The following is a 14771-nucleotide window of genomic DNA, read 5'->3' as shown; positions in this document are numbered from 1 at the left end:
CTCAAACTGTTGGTTGTGTGTTGTGTTTGTGAGAATGGTTTGAAATTTAAATTCAAATTCTTTAAATTGCATCTTTGCAAAGGGGTTGCATGTGGTCTTGGCTTCCATGCACATGAAAGCTGTAAGCAATTGGGTTGTGTTTTATGGTTTTCATGTGCGAAAATTCAATTATCCAGAATCACTTTCTGTAACTGAATGACCTTCACATGCCTTCAGGGTATTCATTTTATAATGTTCTGCGACTTTATGTTAAAAAAAAAAAAAACTTGTGTTATCCATATCTATATGAATGTCTCTCCATAAAGGGATCTGCCCATAGGGCCCTTTACCTCTTTGCTCCATCTGGTGAAAGATAGAAAGTACTGACACAGTATCAACATGCTACATACTAACACACTGTAACAATGCTACATCACTGAAAGTACTACATGGAAATTAAATAGACACATCTTTATATGGTGGAAGACTAGTGTATTATATACTGCATCTGATGCCTGACAGATATACCCATATGAAACACAGCACTGACTGAAAAGAGAGTCACTTGTTTTCTATAACTGGAGCTGTCTTTTTTTGTGAGTTTGTTACATGGGAACAAGGAACTTTCAAAGTAACAGCTACAGTGCTTTGTTCATTACTTACGAACAACAAATGCATGGAACTATTTTTTTTTTCCATGATGCATTCTTGTTGTTGTTTATGTCAGTGAACTGGCAAACATGCAATATGAATGAATTAAATGCATTACTTAAAAGTAAAAAAAAAAAAAAAAAAAGCTGTCTCTATTCCCATTTTGACTAGTGTGTTGGTTCTTTTCTTTACTAGGCTGGTTTTTACTTCTTATCTCAATATATTTTTATCAGTTTGTTTTTTCCCTCTCCATTCATCAATGCCTTTTTGTTGGGTCTTTACAGGAAGTTTTTTCCTTATGACATTTGAAATTTGGTTTTGTAAAATGAAGATAAGTGGGTTCTCACTGCAGCAGGGAAGGAATCTTTTTTTTATGAATAGTTGCATTATTCCCACTGCCATTGCCATTTTCACTCCAGTAAGACTTCCAGTGGTCTACTTTAAGCTGTGTTTTGTGTTTTCAAAAGCCTTCTTTCCCCACGAGGGAGCTCATTTCCCACCATAGTATTTCTGTGTAAAAAAAAAAAAAAATGCCATGGCACTCAGCATCTGGAGTCCTGCAGTCAGCCAAATATGAAAGAAATAATTTCACATTTGATTCAGTATTTATGAGGGTACCTTTTATTTATCCATTTTGATCATCGTTACCCTTTTCCGGATGGCAGTCTGTGAGCTGTTTTCCGCCGTACCTCTGTGCATTTCAAATCAGATCTGCTGCCTGAATCCCAAATGTGCTCCTCAAATTCAAGCCGCCATTCAAATCCAGTGGTGCGCAGAGCTGAAAACCAAAAAAAAAAATGCAGTTTAACACTAACTTTGAATAACACCTATATTAGGTACAGCATAATGTTGAAAAGGTTAATCATTTTAAAAGCCTGAAACTCCTATTCCAGATAAAGAAATGTGCTTTTATTTCCCAGTTACATGCCAGCATGACATATATCCGAAAGGTGTAGGTAATTGCTCTTCAGCTACTCATTTTGCTGGAGCACTGAATAATATGACACTCTCCCCCGGAAAGTAACTCAGGGCAGTGCTCCGGATGTTGTTTACTCCACTTCTAATGGAAGGGCCAACCTGGCACTAATCCACCTTTTCAAGCCATTGCATGTGGAATGTGCTGGAAAAGGATGAGGGGGAGCAGTGGGGGGAGCTCATGAGAGAAGGCCAAATCTCTCCCAGCAACTCAAGAGTGAAATAAGGCTCTCATCATCAGGGATTCTCCATGCAGCGGCACAGGGCTCTCAGCAGGATTAGCAAACCCGGTCCGGCACACGAGGGCCGAGTCGCACCTCCCATGGCCAAGACAGACCAGAGGCCTCAAAAAAAAAAAAAAAAAGTTGCGTAGAAACAATCCTACATTTGATCTATGATCATTTCTGAAATGTGCATATGTTTGATTCAGAGAAAATGAACGTACGCACAAAGAAACATGCGTACACCACTCTCCCAGATGTGAAATCTATGAATCACAAATGATCTTAAAATTGTGCTAGCTGAATGGTTTTAGATCTCCGCCTTGTAAATGCCCCCTAATTAATTAATCTCATCAGCATATAAAGGAGCTCGAATCAAAACCCAAATCCTCTACTTGATAATGGCGAGCTGCAAGAAAAAATTTTTTTAGCAAGGCCGAAATCGAGGTCCTGTTGGCAGAGGTGCAGATGCGTGCAGTGACGCTGTTTGGAAGCCTTTCCAGTGGCGTCACCACTAAAACCAAGTACGTGCCATCTGGGCACAAAGCTCTGATAGCGTAGCTCTCGGCAAACGGTACCTGCTTATCAGCCACTCGTCATTATGTGCCAAGACATCTGCCTGATCTGTAAAAACTTGTTCCCTTCTTATTGCGTGGTTGGCGATATCTTCAAGAAGTGCCAATGCTGCCATTCTTCCTCTTGAAAACCACTGCATTATTGAATATTTTACACCCTATAGATTGACCGAAATGTTTTACACGTGTGGAACCATAATATGCATATTAAATAAATTTCCTTCAACGACAAGAAAAAATCCTAGCGGAAACCCCCGGGTGGCATTCTTAGATTACCGAATACCTGCAGTACTCCAACACTGCCAGAAGGAAAAGTGTGTACGCCAAGCTGGAATGTGACGTGGGCCTAAGCACTTTTACAGTAAAGGAATTTTGGCATGGATTTGAGCATACGCACATTCTACGATCAAATCCGTGCATAAGAACGTTTTATAAATGAGGCCCCAGGGTCCCTCTCAGCTGAACCCGTTTCTTCTGAAGAGGGAAATGGCGGAGGGGAGAGGAGGCTTGCTGGTATTTAGTGTTGCAAGACAAAGGAGTGTAGTGCTGACACGCAGAATTAGATCCAGTGTCAGTGTTATACAAGAGCATACATGCATTACATTGTTGTTAACATCATGATAATCTTCATTCATTTACACTAAACTAGCTGCAATCGGTAAGAACTGGATTGAAGCTGGAGCCTTTTCCTATGATCAAGGAGCACAGCAAAATAACACACTTTTTGCACAGAATGGCAGCCAGATCATGGGTGAATAAATAATATATGACTATAAAATGTATGTATATTATGTATAAAATGCTGAAAAGTTGTATGAAGCAGGTGCTGTGCAGCACAGCTGAAAAGTAAAAAAAAATCTTTTTATGCATATAGAAGAAAACATAGGAGAAAGGCTTCTAAAATAGTTTTATTATTACCTTTATCATGGTTATGATTATTCTTATCGCCGAAAGCTACTGCTGCTCTAATTGCTATAATCATTAAGTCCCTGTAAGCTTCTTAACTTAGCAGGCATGTCGCTCACTTTTAAAATCCAAAATGGGACAATTGGAAGAAAATGGTTTTGGCAAGGGTCACAAATAGCCACAAAGTCTTTCCTCTGGGAGCCCGCAAGCCTCTTCAATCTCCCAGAATCCATTGAGCAAGACGTGTGATCCTTCATCCAGAGATCGACTGTCTTGGGCTGGCTGGTATCATCACAGAACAGGCCTGGTCTGTGCTCAGAGATGCTGGCTTCCATTGAAAGAGTGCGAGCACAGTATGCCCGCAAAGGACGAGACCGAGTCACAGATCAGCACCATCACCTTTGCACGCCTTTCGCCTGACTGGTAAAAGTTAAACGAATTCAGTCAAATGGAAAATACAAAAAAAGGAAGTCTCACTATGGTCGCAATGGCTGCATTGATAGCGCAGGGGAGAGGAAGCTTGTTCTTTGAAAAGAGGACTAATTTTTGAAATGTGTAGTTACACCGACAAGAACAGAAAAGAAACTGCCAATGTGTGTTAATCCCCTGTTGAAGTACACCAATGGTTTTAAAATGATTGCCCACACTGCCTTTGCTTGGCTCTGAGCCTTACAAGAGAGCATATTACAGGGTAGTGACCAGTTGTGCTTGTATAAGGGACATCACACCACAGAAATCTAGAAATGTCCAGACCCTATTAGGTAAGGGCTCAGATGTTGCCTCCCCTCCTTTCCTCTTAGATGCTGTGATACAGAACTTAGCCAAATAAAAAAGTGCCTCCACTGATAAAGCTGAGGATGTTAATATTGAAACAACTGCCATGATGAAAGATGCAGACCGAAAGGAATTTAGTACACAATCATTACAGAATTTACCCACAGTAACATTATGACCAACAATGCTGGCAGAAAGAAAAAGTAATGTGCACTCCCCAGTGATATTATGGCACTTCCTGCTGAAATTGTGACAAAGGGAGGCATGCAAATGCTCAGAGAAATTACAGGCTTTCCCCCTAATGCGTTATTGTTGTGTGCTCCAAGAGTGTGTGTGCACTTGTTTTATGCGTGTAATTATTTAGAATTAAATGCCAACAGCTTTGAAGTAGTATATACAGTAAACAAAAGGATAGTGGGTTCACAACAAATGTTAACTTCATCAACCTGCCACAAATGCTGGTGCTATTAACCTCAATGCAAACGTTTGATGTCACCTCCCTGTTACTTTTTTTAAGAATGAGTGATTTTTATTTTTAAAACACCATGTAGAATAATCAGAATGCAAAACCAAAACCATTTACCCTGGCAAGGAGAAGTCTCAGACCCTTAAAAATAAAATTTCTATATCAGCATTGAAAATACTGTGTGGCTTTGTCCTAGGTCACTATAGAAACCATACACTTTTTCACAGAGCTACCAAGGACTTGGGAAGGTAAAAAGTTTTCATTGTCCTCGGTTGCACCTGTAAAAGCAAGCGGGAGATTTGCCAGGTGAAATTAGTGGCCCAGAGCCAAAACTCCTATTATCTAACTTTCCTTTGCATTCCAAATTTGGTAATCCATTCTTTTATGAATAATAAATTCTTTGGAGGTCATTTCTATCCAATCTTTCAGTTAGGTGGCCACTGTTAGACTATGCATAAACAGTTGAATCTGGGAGTATAATGGCTTGCACAGACTAAGGGTTTGACAAAACATTAATGACAAAGGAAGAGAAAAGAGAGAGGAAGGTACTGCTTCCATCCAGCATTCCAGATTGCAGCATTGATCAGACAATCCCAAGATATGGCTGAAAGTCTGAATCTTACCTAAGAAATGTGTATGCTATGTATCTTGAAAACCAAACACATTTCAAAAATTAAAGTTATCATCTTTTTACAATTACTGAAATATATTCTGAAAACTATCAATGTTTCACAAAACAAAATGTTTCAAAGATGCACAACAACAAACCTGCAACAAAAGGTTGTGAGCCATTATACAGACACACACACACACACACACACACACATACACACACACACGTATATACATAAACCATTTCCATTTAAGAGAAGGTTTGGTCTAACATTATATAACTCTGAAACTATATTTTTTCTCCCCAACCTGAAGCATGATTCTGTTTCATGTATTTATATTTGTGGAATTAAGGAGCATCTAAGCTTGTGTTCATTGCATTTTGGAAGTTGTAAAAAAAATCTTATGGGACATGTAGCTGAAGAAAAACACAAGGGATTAGCGTTTAGAAAACCGTTCGCTGTGACTGAAGATATTGAGAAAGGGTAGCCTGTACGTACAAATGCTCTTTCTGTTGGTGCGGGCCACTAATGTGGCTGGGTAATTTAACACCGCGGAGCAACACGGTGAGGAAATTGAGACAATTACCATTCTGGCAGCCTTTCAGGTAATTGACTTATGTCAGGGAAATGGAGAAGACAGGGATGCAGTACATACCAGCGAAGCGTCAGAGAAGCCCTTCTGGAGACACAAGCGTATGACTGCTTGGCATATACTGTAAAGATAAGGCCATAACACAGAAGATAGCCCGGACAAAGCTTCATTATTCTTTTTTTTTTTGCTGAATGGAGTGACTATCATTATTACCATCACTGTTACTGGCACTGTGTGATAGTGTGGCAAAGTGGAGAAGTTGATGGCCTTGTGCTCTTAGGTGGGGTGCTCTTCTTTTGCCCTGTAGCATGGTACCTAACCTGAACATAATCTATGTACATCACTTTGGATCCGCATTTGAAGTATCTGCCGAAGGATTTAATAATGTAATGTAATAGTAAACAAATTCAAAAATTTTTAAAATGCCAAATCAGCATTTGACTTTAGACAATTTCTATAACAAAAAAGGCGTTAAGCAATACACATTTTAAACAAAATAAGTGATTCATTTATGTTATTACTAAGTGTGCTGAAAAGTGGAGACTGTAAAGGTTGGAGACAGGCAAACAGATTCGTGGGACAGAGGCTGTCACTTGCTTCAAAAGCTTCTGTCTCCAGCCTGGGTACGCTTCATGTGTTTCAATCCAGGTCTCAGTCAAGACACATCTTCAGTGGATTGATTTTCATATATATGTCTGTGTAGACTCTCAGTCATGCATTTTCAGTTACTTTAAATATGCATACATCCCCATTATGGTTTACAGTACCAATTATAGGTAACTATCTACTATCTACTATCTATATACTGCCTGGGATATCATCACATATTTTTGAAATAGTTCAGATATATGGCTAAATGTAATGAATAGCTAGCATGCCTGGTGGAACTGCTGGTGGGTAAACCGCTAGAATGGTGCAGCTGCAGGCAGCTGATGTTGTACATCAATGTGTTAAATTGTTTTGCTTGAAATGCAGTTCAGTGCTGCCTTTTTTTTTTACTTAACCCTTCAACAGAGAGCAGCAGTATTTTTAGACAACTAGTACTGTGCCTGTATGACATCTTAGTTATCAGGTTGGCTGGGATGTGGTTATTGCTGTTGTCATTACGATAAACAGTCCAACATCCTAAAGGTCATATGGAATATTTCTGTAAACTGTGCGGCCACACACAGCATCATACAGCACTTCACCCAGCTCTGATTTCAACTGGCAAACCTGGCAAACCAAGCGAAGAGCATACAAGGCCCAGAAGGAGATGTTCAGTCCACAGTGCCAAGAGTCATACAAGTATGTCTCTTGGCACGGATAAATGAATTCCTCAGCAGTCAAGAAACAAACCCAATACAATCAATAAACCAAAACAACAAATGACATTTTTAGATTTTTAGAGTAGTATAGTGACCCATGCTGAGATAATCTAAAATCTCATACCCCAGACTGTGGTGGCCCAATGGAACTGTGGAGGAGTAAACTTCACAGGTGCATAGGCCTGCTGTCTTCTTCTGGCAATAACAAATGAGAACCCCTGCCACCAAGAACTGACACATCCCAACCCACACGTATGCATTCATAAATACAAAGAGGCTAAATGCAAAAAGGGAGTGACTGTTGTAGCCTGCTTTTCCCTTCACGTCTCTGTGGGAGATCTGCCAAGTTTGCGTGGGAGGAGCTGTGCTGTCTCTTAAGCAGTGTTCCTGGGAGAGTGGCAGGTTATCTGGACCTGATTCTGACATTACAAAAAGCCTTCCCTTCTTTGAGCTCATTTGTAGTGCATTCCATCCATCACCAGCCACCTTTGAAAGTCACTGGAAAAAGAGTCTGTGCCAGGAATGGACATACCTTTCAGTTTTGAGACAAAGTAACATCTGAATAGCAGTTCTAGGGAAACATGTCACAGTTTTCAGAAATACACTTGAACCAGTTTTGTATATTACTTGAACTTATTTTCCAATTCAGTTGTGCAACTTATCTCCCATCTGAATTGTTCTATTTGAGATATTCACATTTAACATATGCATATATTACCCAATATTCTACTATGGGGACAAAATGTTGGTTTTCCGCATGAAAGCAGCTTATTAGATGCAAAGAGAGAGAGAAAAAAAAACCCTCATTAGCAAAACGTGTTAATTCCACTATCTGGAGGAAATTTTTAAGTGCATCATGCGCCTCATGATTTGACATATGACAGCATTTGTTCCATCCAATCTGCCATTACCTCGTCCTGTTTCACACTGAACCGTGCCTGCAGTTTCCACCTTTTGAAAACAAACCAACAGCATAAAATACTCTTGGACCTGCATCCAAGGAGAGAGGAAACGCAATTATCTATTGCCCCCGTTCGTCGCTTGCTGAGACGGGGCTCTGGGGCGGAAGTGAGAAGACGAAAAGGGGACCCTGGGGAACGTGCGGCAGGCGGCAAGATACATAAGTTATGAGGCCGAGCTGAGAAAAACCCGTCCTGGGCGGAGCGTTACACTCAGCGCTTGATTAGCAGAGGAGAGACATGACATTTGAAGAGATGTTTTCCCTGAGTGGAGTGCATGCAGCTGCGCAGTGGCACAAAACCCATCTGATGCCGCGCTGGGGATGTCGGGGGGAAAATAATCTTTATGGGGGGAGATTGCAGGTTGGCAGATTGGTTTACACCTCTCACGGTGGTGCACATCTGCGTCTCGTTACACGGGAGGAATCACGGATTGTGTTCCTTCAAGCTGCGCTGAATCCACGGCCACTCCCTCGCCTGTGAGCCCGATTACTGTCATTTCCTGCTTTGACACAGGACAAAAAAAAAGAACAGCATCCCAGATCCTGCCTCTGAAAAACGTATACTGTGCTAACCTTGAGATCTGTGTTTAAGTTGGTGTTCCTAATGAGCTGTTTTCCTAATTAGAGCAGGGCAACCTAATGACGAGGAGAGGCGCTATTGTGATTAGTGCTTCTGCCTCACAACCCCAGGGTCCCGGAAATTGATTTCTGCTTTGAATTTGCACGCTCTCCCCGTTTGTGTTGGATGAGAACTTCAGTCTAGTGTCTTTCCCAAGGTTGATTAGCCACTTCAGATTTCCCCACAGATTGCCCCATGGCAGGCTGGTAGGCCATTCAAAGCACTGAGGATGCGAGTGCTTTTGATACAGTGTCATATGATGAAGTCACCAGGATAAGGTCCTACTTACATTCATGATATGCCAGTATGGAAAAATGAATAAATAAATAGATAAATAAATACATTTTAATGAATTGTGATATGCAGTAGTACAGAATGGTATATGTATGTACCTTACTGAAGCCCTTTTTATTCAATTTCCTGTATTTATGCATGCATGATATGATTATTATGTATGACGCATACAAGCAAATCACATTCTGAATTCCTAATTATACACTTCTGAAAACGCTAAATCAGCAAAGAAGGCCATGCTAGAGCGTTTCCAAAGAGTTACTCGACGTTTAGCCACACAGAGCAATGGAGGTCCATGATCTTTAAGCAGGAGGCAAAACACATACCTGTAAACTGCTGTCTGTCATATAAATGATCACCATTCTGCAGCTGATTCCCTTTTTACTTGGCTTTGTCTAACAGCAACGCAGTAATTAATTTAATTATGAAATAGCATTACAGCAAACAGATTGGATAACAAACAATTTTGATTATATGTATGAGACTGGAGATTGATCACAACTTCATACCATTCTTGTTGTCGCAATTACAGTCTTCATGTGAGGTGCGCAAAGGTTAAAATAGCTATGCCATCACATTAAATGCAATTAAGCTAAAAGGAATATCCTGCTGCTGCCGCTCCTGCTAATGAATAATCCTTATTCATTTTGGCATGCTTGTTGTTCTCAAAAACAGGCTAAGGACAATGGGCAGACTTGTTTTAAGCTAACACGACCCTGCTGATGCAAATGTGCAAACACAAATTGGATGCATCAGATTAACTTTTAATTTTTGAAAGAAGTTCTCTCTCTTTACTGATATCTGAAATCTGAAAGACCAACAGTAATGCTTTGAAACGTATACAAATTGGTGAGAACACTGGCTCTTCTAAAAGGTCAGGCCACGTCCTGAAAATGGCTCAATTCAAAACTGCTCTACCTTAAAATCCAACACGTCCTCAGTTCGAAAGCAGCACTCTCCAGGCTCTTGTATAAGAGGTACTTTTCCAAGAATGATGGGTCATACAACCAATAAATCTCTCCACATACCTTGTTCTCATCGCTGTCCTGTTTGAAGCTGCAGCTCTCACTTTGGTCACAAATGACATGGAAGGTTCCTCTTTTGTACCACTTGTCTGTGGCCTGGCACAGCAAGGAAAAGCAAAATGAAATTATAACAATAGCCCCTCCCTCACCCAAAAAAAGGAAAACTGTACACATCCACACAGAGTTTAACTGTGACAGATGTTTTAGAAGGATGTGGGTTCCCATGACCTTTTTGTACTTCTACTGCTAACGATGTGCTATAGAGTGACACAGGGAGGTCTTTCCTGTAGACCAAGTGACTTGCTTGCCCATGCCATTATCCAAAAGTTCTCAGACAGCAAATTTCACACAATACCCAGTTATACACATACACATTTACTGAGGTTCCTTGTTCAAGGACATAAGCAATGTCTCATCCAAGTCTGGACCCATCAGCAGTCTGGTTCAATGCCCTAACCGCTGCCACCGACTATCTTTTGTTGACCTCATTTAACATTGTCTGAGTCACAATGCGGAACATTCAAAGTTCCATTTTAGGAGTGCAGTAGTTAATGAGGCAAAATAAGACGAGATAAAAGCAATCTCTCTTTGAATCATACCTTAATGAGCAGCTTTGACCTCTTTTTTTCAGTTTAACCACATATTGTCTATTACATTCACTCAGAAACAATAGTTATAAGACTTTGATCTAAAAAAAAGTATGAGGTTGACCTGAAATGTAGTCTTGTGTTTGAGCTGGAAATTTAAAGTAATAACTCTAAACATGGAAAAGAATGTTGGTGTTGTTGTGTGGTGGTGCTAGGAGACATCAGCTGACATTTGATGGCAATTTATTAAATGACCTACCTGCATGGAACGCCTACAAGTGACTATTATTACACCTTTTTGAACTATGACAGAAGCTAATAAGTAATCACATTTAAAAATAACTTACTGCAGAAATAACAGTGTGACTGTAGTCAAATTGGATGTGTACTTGCCTTACTCAGCACTTAATTTCTCAGAACTGTACTGTACTATTTGTAAGTAAGTATTGAGCTGCAATTCAGTAATGAGTAATTATAAATGCCATTGTTCAGTAATAAACGTAATACTATAAAAACATCCGTGGTGTTGGCTAAGAGATTACTGTAAATTAACTATTTTTTATCGTATTTTTTTTTTTTTTAATCATTTCTTAGGAAAGTAATGGAAAAAACAAAAGGCATCAGATCCACTGGGGAGTTGGGAGCAATGCATGGTCACGTCATGTAGCTTTAGTTTATTATTATTTAAGTTTATTTTACAGATTAATACTATTTTTGCCCTGTTCCTCAGCACAGCTGGTGAGAAGAATACTATCTTTCCATTCTGACTGGTAATACATCGGAATATCTCTTTGACAGAAACCCCCATTGCCAAGGAACCTGCATATGGGCAGGTTCTAGCATCACTGCAGTTTAGCACCACCTGTGGACATTTACAAGAGCCTGTTTCAATCTTGTACACCACGTCAGAGAAAGGCCTTGCTTCAGATTTTGACATGTGATTTTTGTACAACTGGAGAAAGAAGAGACTGAAATTGGAAGACTGCAATGAACCTGTCACTTAATCAAATGAGGAAAGGACAGTAACAACTGCACACTGCTGAGACAAAGGTCTCAATATACCAAACAAGACAGAAAAGGATAAAAATGTGAAAAGGATATAAACTGAACAGTTACCTGAATTACCTGAACATGAAATGTTACATGTTAAAATATGAAATTACCAAATAAATATAATGCATTTCATAGATCCCTCCCAAATATATACAAATAATACACTGAATTTGCATAAAAGTGGTAACCAGCCATCACTTCAACATCCTGAAGGGCACAGTTCCTTGACAGTTCTAGAAAATTTTACTGAGAAAACAACATTTTTATCACAATGAACCATTAATCAGCTGTTTGTGAATCTACCCCTAAATCTATTATGGGGCTGTTTACAACTATTAAAATGCATTAAAATGATTGTGCATAATCATTCTTGTGCTTCTTTGTCTTGGCAGATTTAACAAAGGTCTTCCATTATGGATCCTTTAATAATGAATACTCACAGTACAATGCACAACAAGACCTAAAATCTACTCCTCAGCTCAGATGGCAGAAAACCAAAACTGACAACAAGGAAATAGCGGACTCATTAGACAAATCATCTCCAGAGGAGTAGAGTAGCAAGTATATAGTAAGCTTGCCTTCACTCCAGGCATATATATATATATATATATATATATATATATATATGTGTGTGTGTGTGTTTGTGTGTATGCACATTATTTGAAAATATCAATGTAATAAAATCATGTATGGTATTGATGGTATCATATATATCACATCTATATATACTGAGGTACTGTCTGTTCTCTCCTCAGTGACACTGTATGAAATCACTGCAGGAAAGACTTTCTGAAAGCAACATGTTTTGAATAATGCCAATCAAGGTCACTGAAGCCGGGCTATATTGCAGTTGATGTCAAAGTCAGTTTTCCCATATTTGATGTTACTCAAAAAATTGCATTTGCTTTTGTCATTCAGCCAGAATAGATGTGCTCCTTGGTGATTTGTTTGAGCGTTTGTATTTGACCTGAGAGGAAGACTATATTACTGAATATAACTGAACCTACAACCACTGCTATACTTGCCAAAAAAGACAGCTGCTTCAAAGAACTGCCGACATCTATATACAATTATTTAACCAGCTTATTTTACTGCAAGGCACAATCACACAACTATGAGTTTTGTATTTTTACCTTTGTATTGTATTTTATGCGGGATAGATCAGTGCAGCGGAGTGGAGCGCAGGCTCACGCCAGCTCATCAAAATGGGAGTATTACCGCTCCCCGCCTGGTGGCAGGTGGCACCTGTCCCTGAGGCAGAGGTCACAGCTCCACCTGATTTCCACCAACGCCCGCCCCCAAGCCCCCCTGCTCTCCTGATATCACAGGCGAGGTTCAGACGTGCTGGTTCTGAGGTTTTAAGCTCACACAACAGGGGTATTCGGCATGTCACGTCTCAACGTCATTCTAAAAGCAGGCACTGCTGGCTAACTCTTCTGCAGGTGTGGATCTTCTCACTTGGGAGAACATTTGGCTGCTTTCTGAAACTTAAACGCAGTTATCAATCTATATTTTTCATGCCAGCAAGCAAGAACTATCTAGCAGATAACTAACATTAAAACAAAGGCATTAGTTTTCCTCATTTCAGAAGAATGACTAACAAGCATCAGTCAGTATGATCTTGCCATCTATCGACATGGCTGAATAATGCAAATACAGCCCTTAGTAAGCAGTTGTCAATACAAACACCCTCTACAACACTGCAGGGATTTACATATGCTGCAGATGATGTATCATTGCAACCCAGAGCTCCAGAGGTACTTTGGATAAGAAACTGACCAAATCAGAAATTGGATGCATGTTACATTGAAAGCCCAGCACAAAGTTTCTAAAGTCCCCTGTTTTCATCTTCCTTTCATGAAAAAGCATCTCTGAAACTGAACTTTGAATCTTGAGTACCACCTACCACATGCAAACTGTACTGGCCTCAATGAATCTCCCATTCATTTATCCAGCAAGCTAAACACCTCCATACAATGACTCTCGGGACCACGATGCAATGTTGAGAGTGTTTTATCATATGAATGGTGTGAAACTGAAAATACAGATACATACACTGATAAGTATCGTGTACATAAAACATATTCGCATACATAAATGCCAGGTAATTATTTAGAAATTAACTGTTATTCTGTAAAGACTACTGTAAAATACTGTAAAGGCATAAGGCAATATACATGCGCTCAACAGAACCCAACAGAGTGCTATCAAATATAACAACTCAACTAACATTTCACTTATTTAGAGATACTCAAACTAAAGATGGATGATAACAAACAAATTTACCTACAGAGAATGCCTTCTTAAGGGATAACAAGCGAGGATGGCAAGGATTTTCCCTGGATACAAACAACATGCTCTAGCATTGCTCCTACTGCACTCACTTCCTAGGTGCTATCACTTCCTGTCACATTGACATTTCGTGGAAAGAACCAGCGGGGTCACCAAAACGACCAAAACAACAATTGGCAGGGCCAGAACACAAACGCTGTGCATAATATGCAAAAACCTTATTTAGTCTTTGTGGACGCCCATCTCTATAACAGGTTGAATTGGGATTAATATTTTAATCAAAATTCCAGGGGAAAATGTCTTAAACCTGATCCTAAACCTGATTAGTTGTCAGGGCACATGAACAGTGCACACGATTTAAAAAATGAATGTAAAACCACATTTTCTCTACATCTGCATGCAATCCATTAAGGACTCCATTAAACAGATATGTGCAATTCTATTCAGAGTGGAAAATTAGGATTTGCTCATATCCATAACTTTCACGTACACTTTGAAATGTCTTTAATATCCAAGTTTGCTGATAATAACATCAGACACTCACAACATACCACCTCATTTGCAGTTTATTCTGAAATGATCATCAAATATCATGTGTTATGTAAGTGTGTGTATGTGACTCCAGAAAAAAACTCATCTGAACTATACGTACCGTTTTAAGTCTCCTTGACCTCATTGCAGACATAATTAGATCTATCTGAAAGTGGAATGAATGCTGACCCTGCCTATCTTTTCAACTGAGGGCTTTCAAAGGCTTCTTCAAAGCGGTCTGGCTATTCACATCCTCAGAGATGATCAAAGACCAGAGCTTCCGGCCAGTTCTGCTCTCTGCCTCTCAGTCTTCCTGCTGGTACAATGTGCAGGAATAGCCTAATCCACT

General features: G+C 39.7%; 1 long non-coding RNA gene across 1 annotated transcript; it reads right to left on the bottom strand.

Moving 5' to 3' along the window:
• Positions 1-1317: 1317 nt before the first annotated feature.
• Positions 1318-13967, bottom strand: LOC118774240. Its single transcript, XR_005004814.1, has 3 exons — positions 13890-13967; positions 9963-10055; positions 1318-1408 (listed from the first exon to the last, which is right to left on the bottom strand). It is a non-coding gene; the product is annotated as an uncharacterized LOC118774240 (long non-coding RNA).
• Positions 13968-14771: the final 804 nt, after the last annotated feature.

The sequence above is a fragment of the Megalops cyprinoides genome, chromosome 3, assembly GCF_013368585.1.
Source record: "Megalops cyprinoides isolate fMegCyp1 chromosome 3, fMegCyp1.pri, whole genome shotgun sequence".
NCBI classification, from domain to species: domain Eukaryota; kingdom Metazoa; phylum Chordata; class Actinopteri; order Elopiformes; family Megalopidae; genus Megalops; species Megalops cyprinoides.
This window is presented reverse-complemented; position numbering and strand designations above follow the sequence as displayed.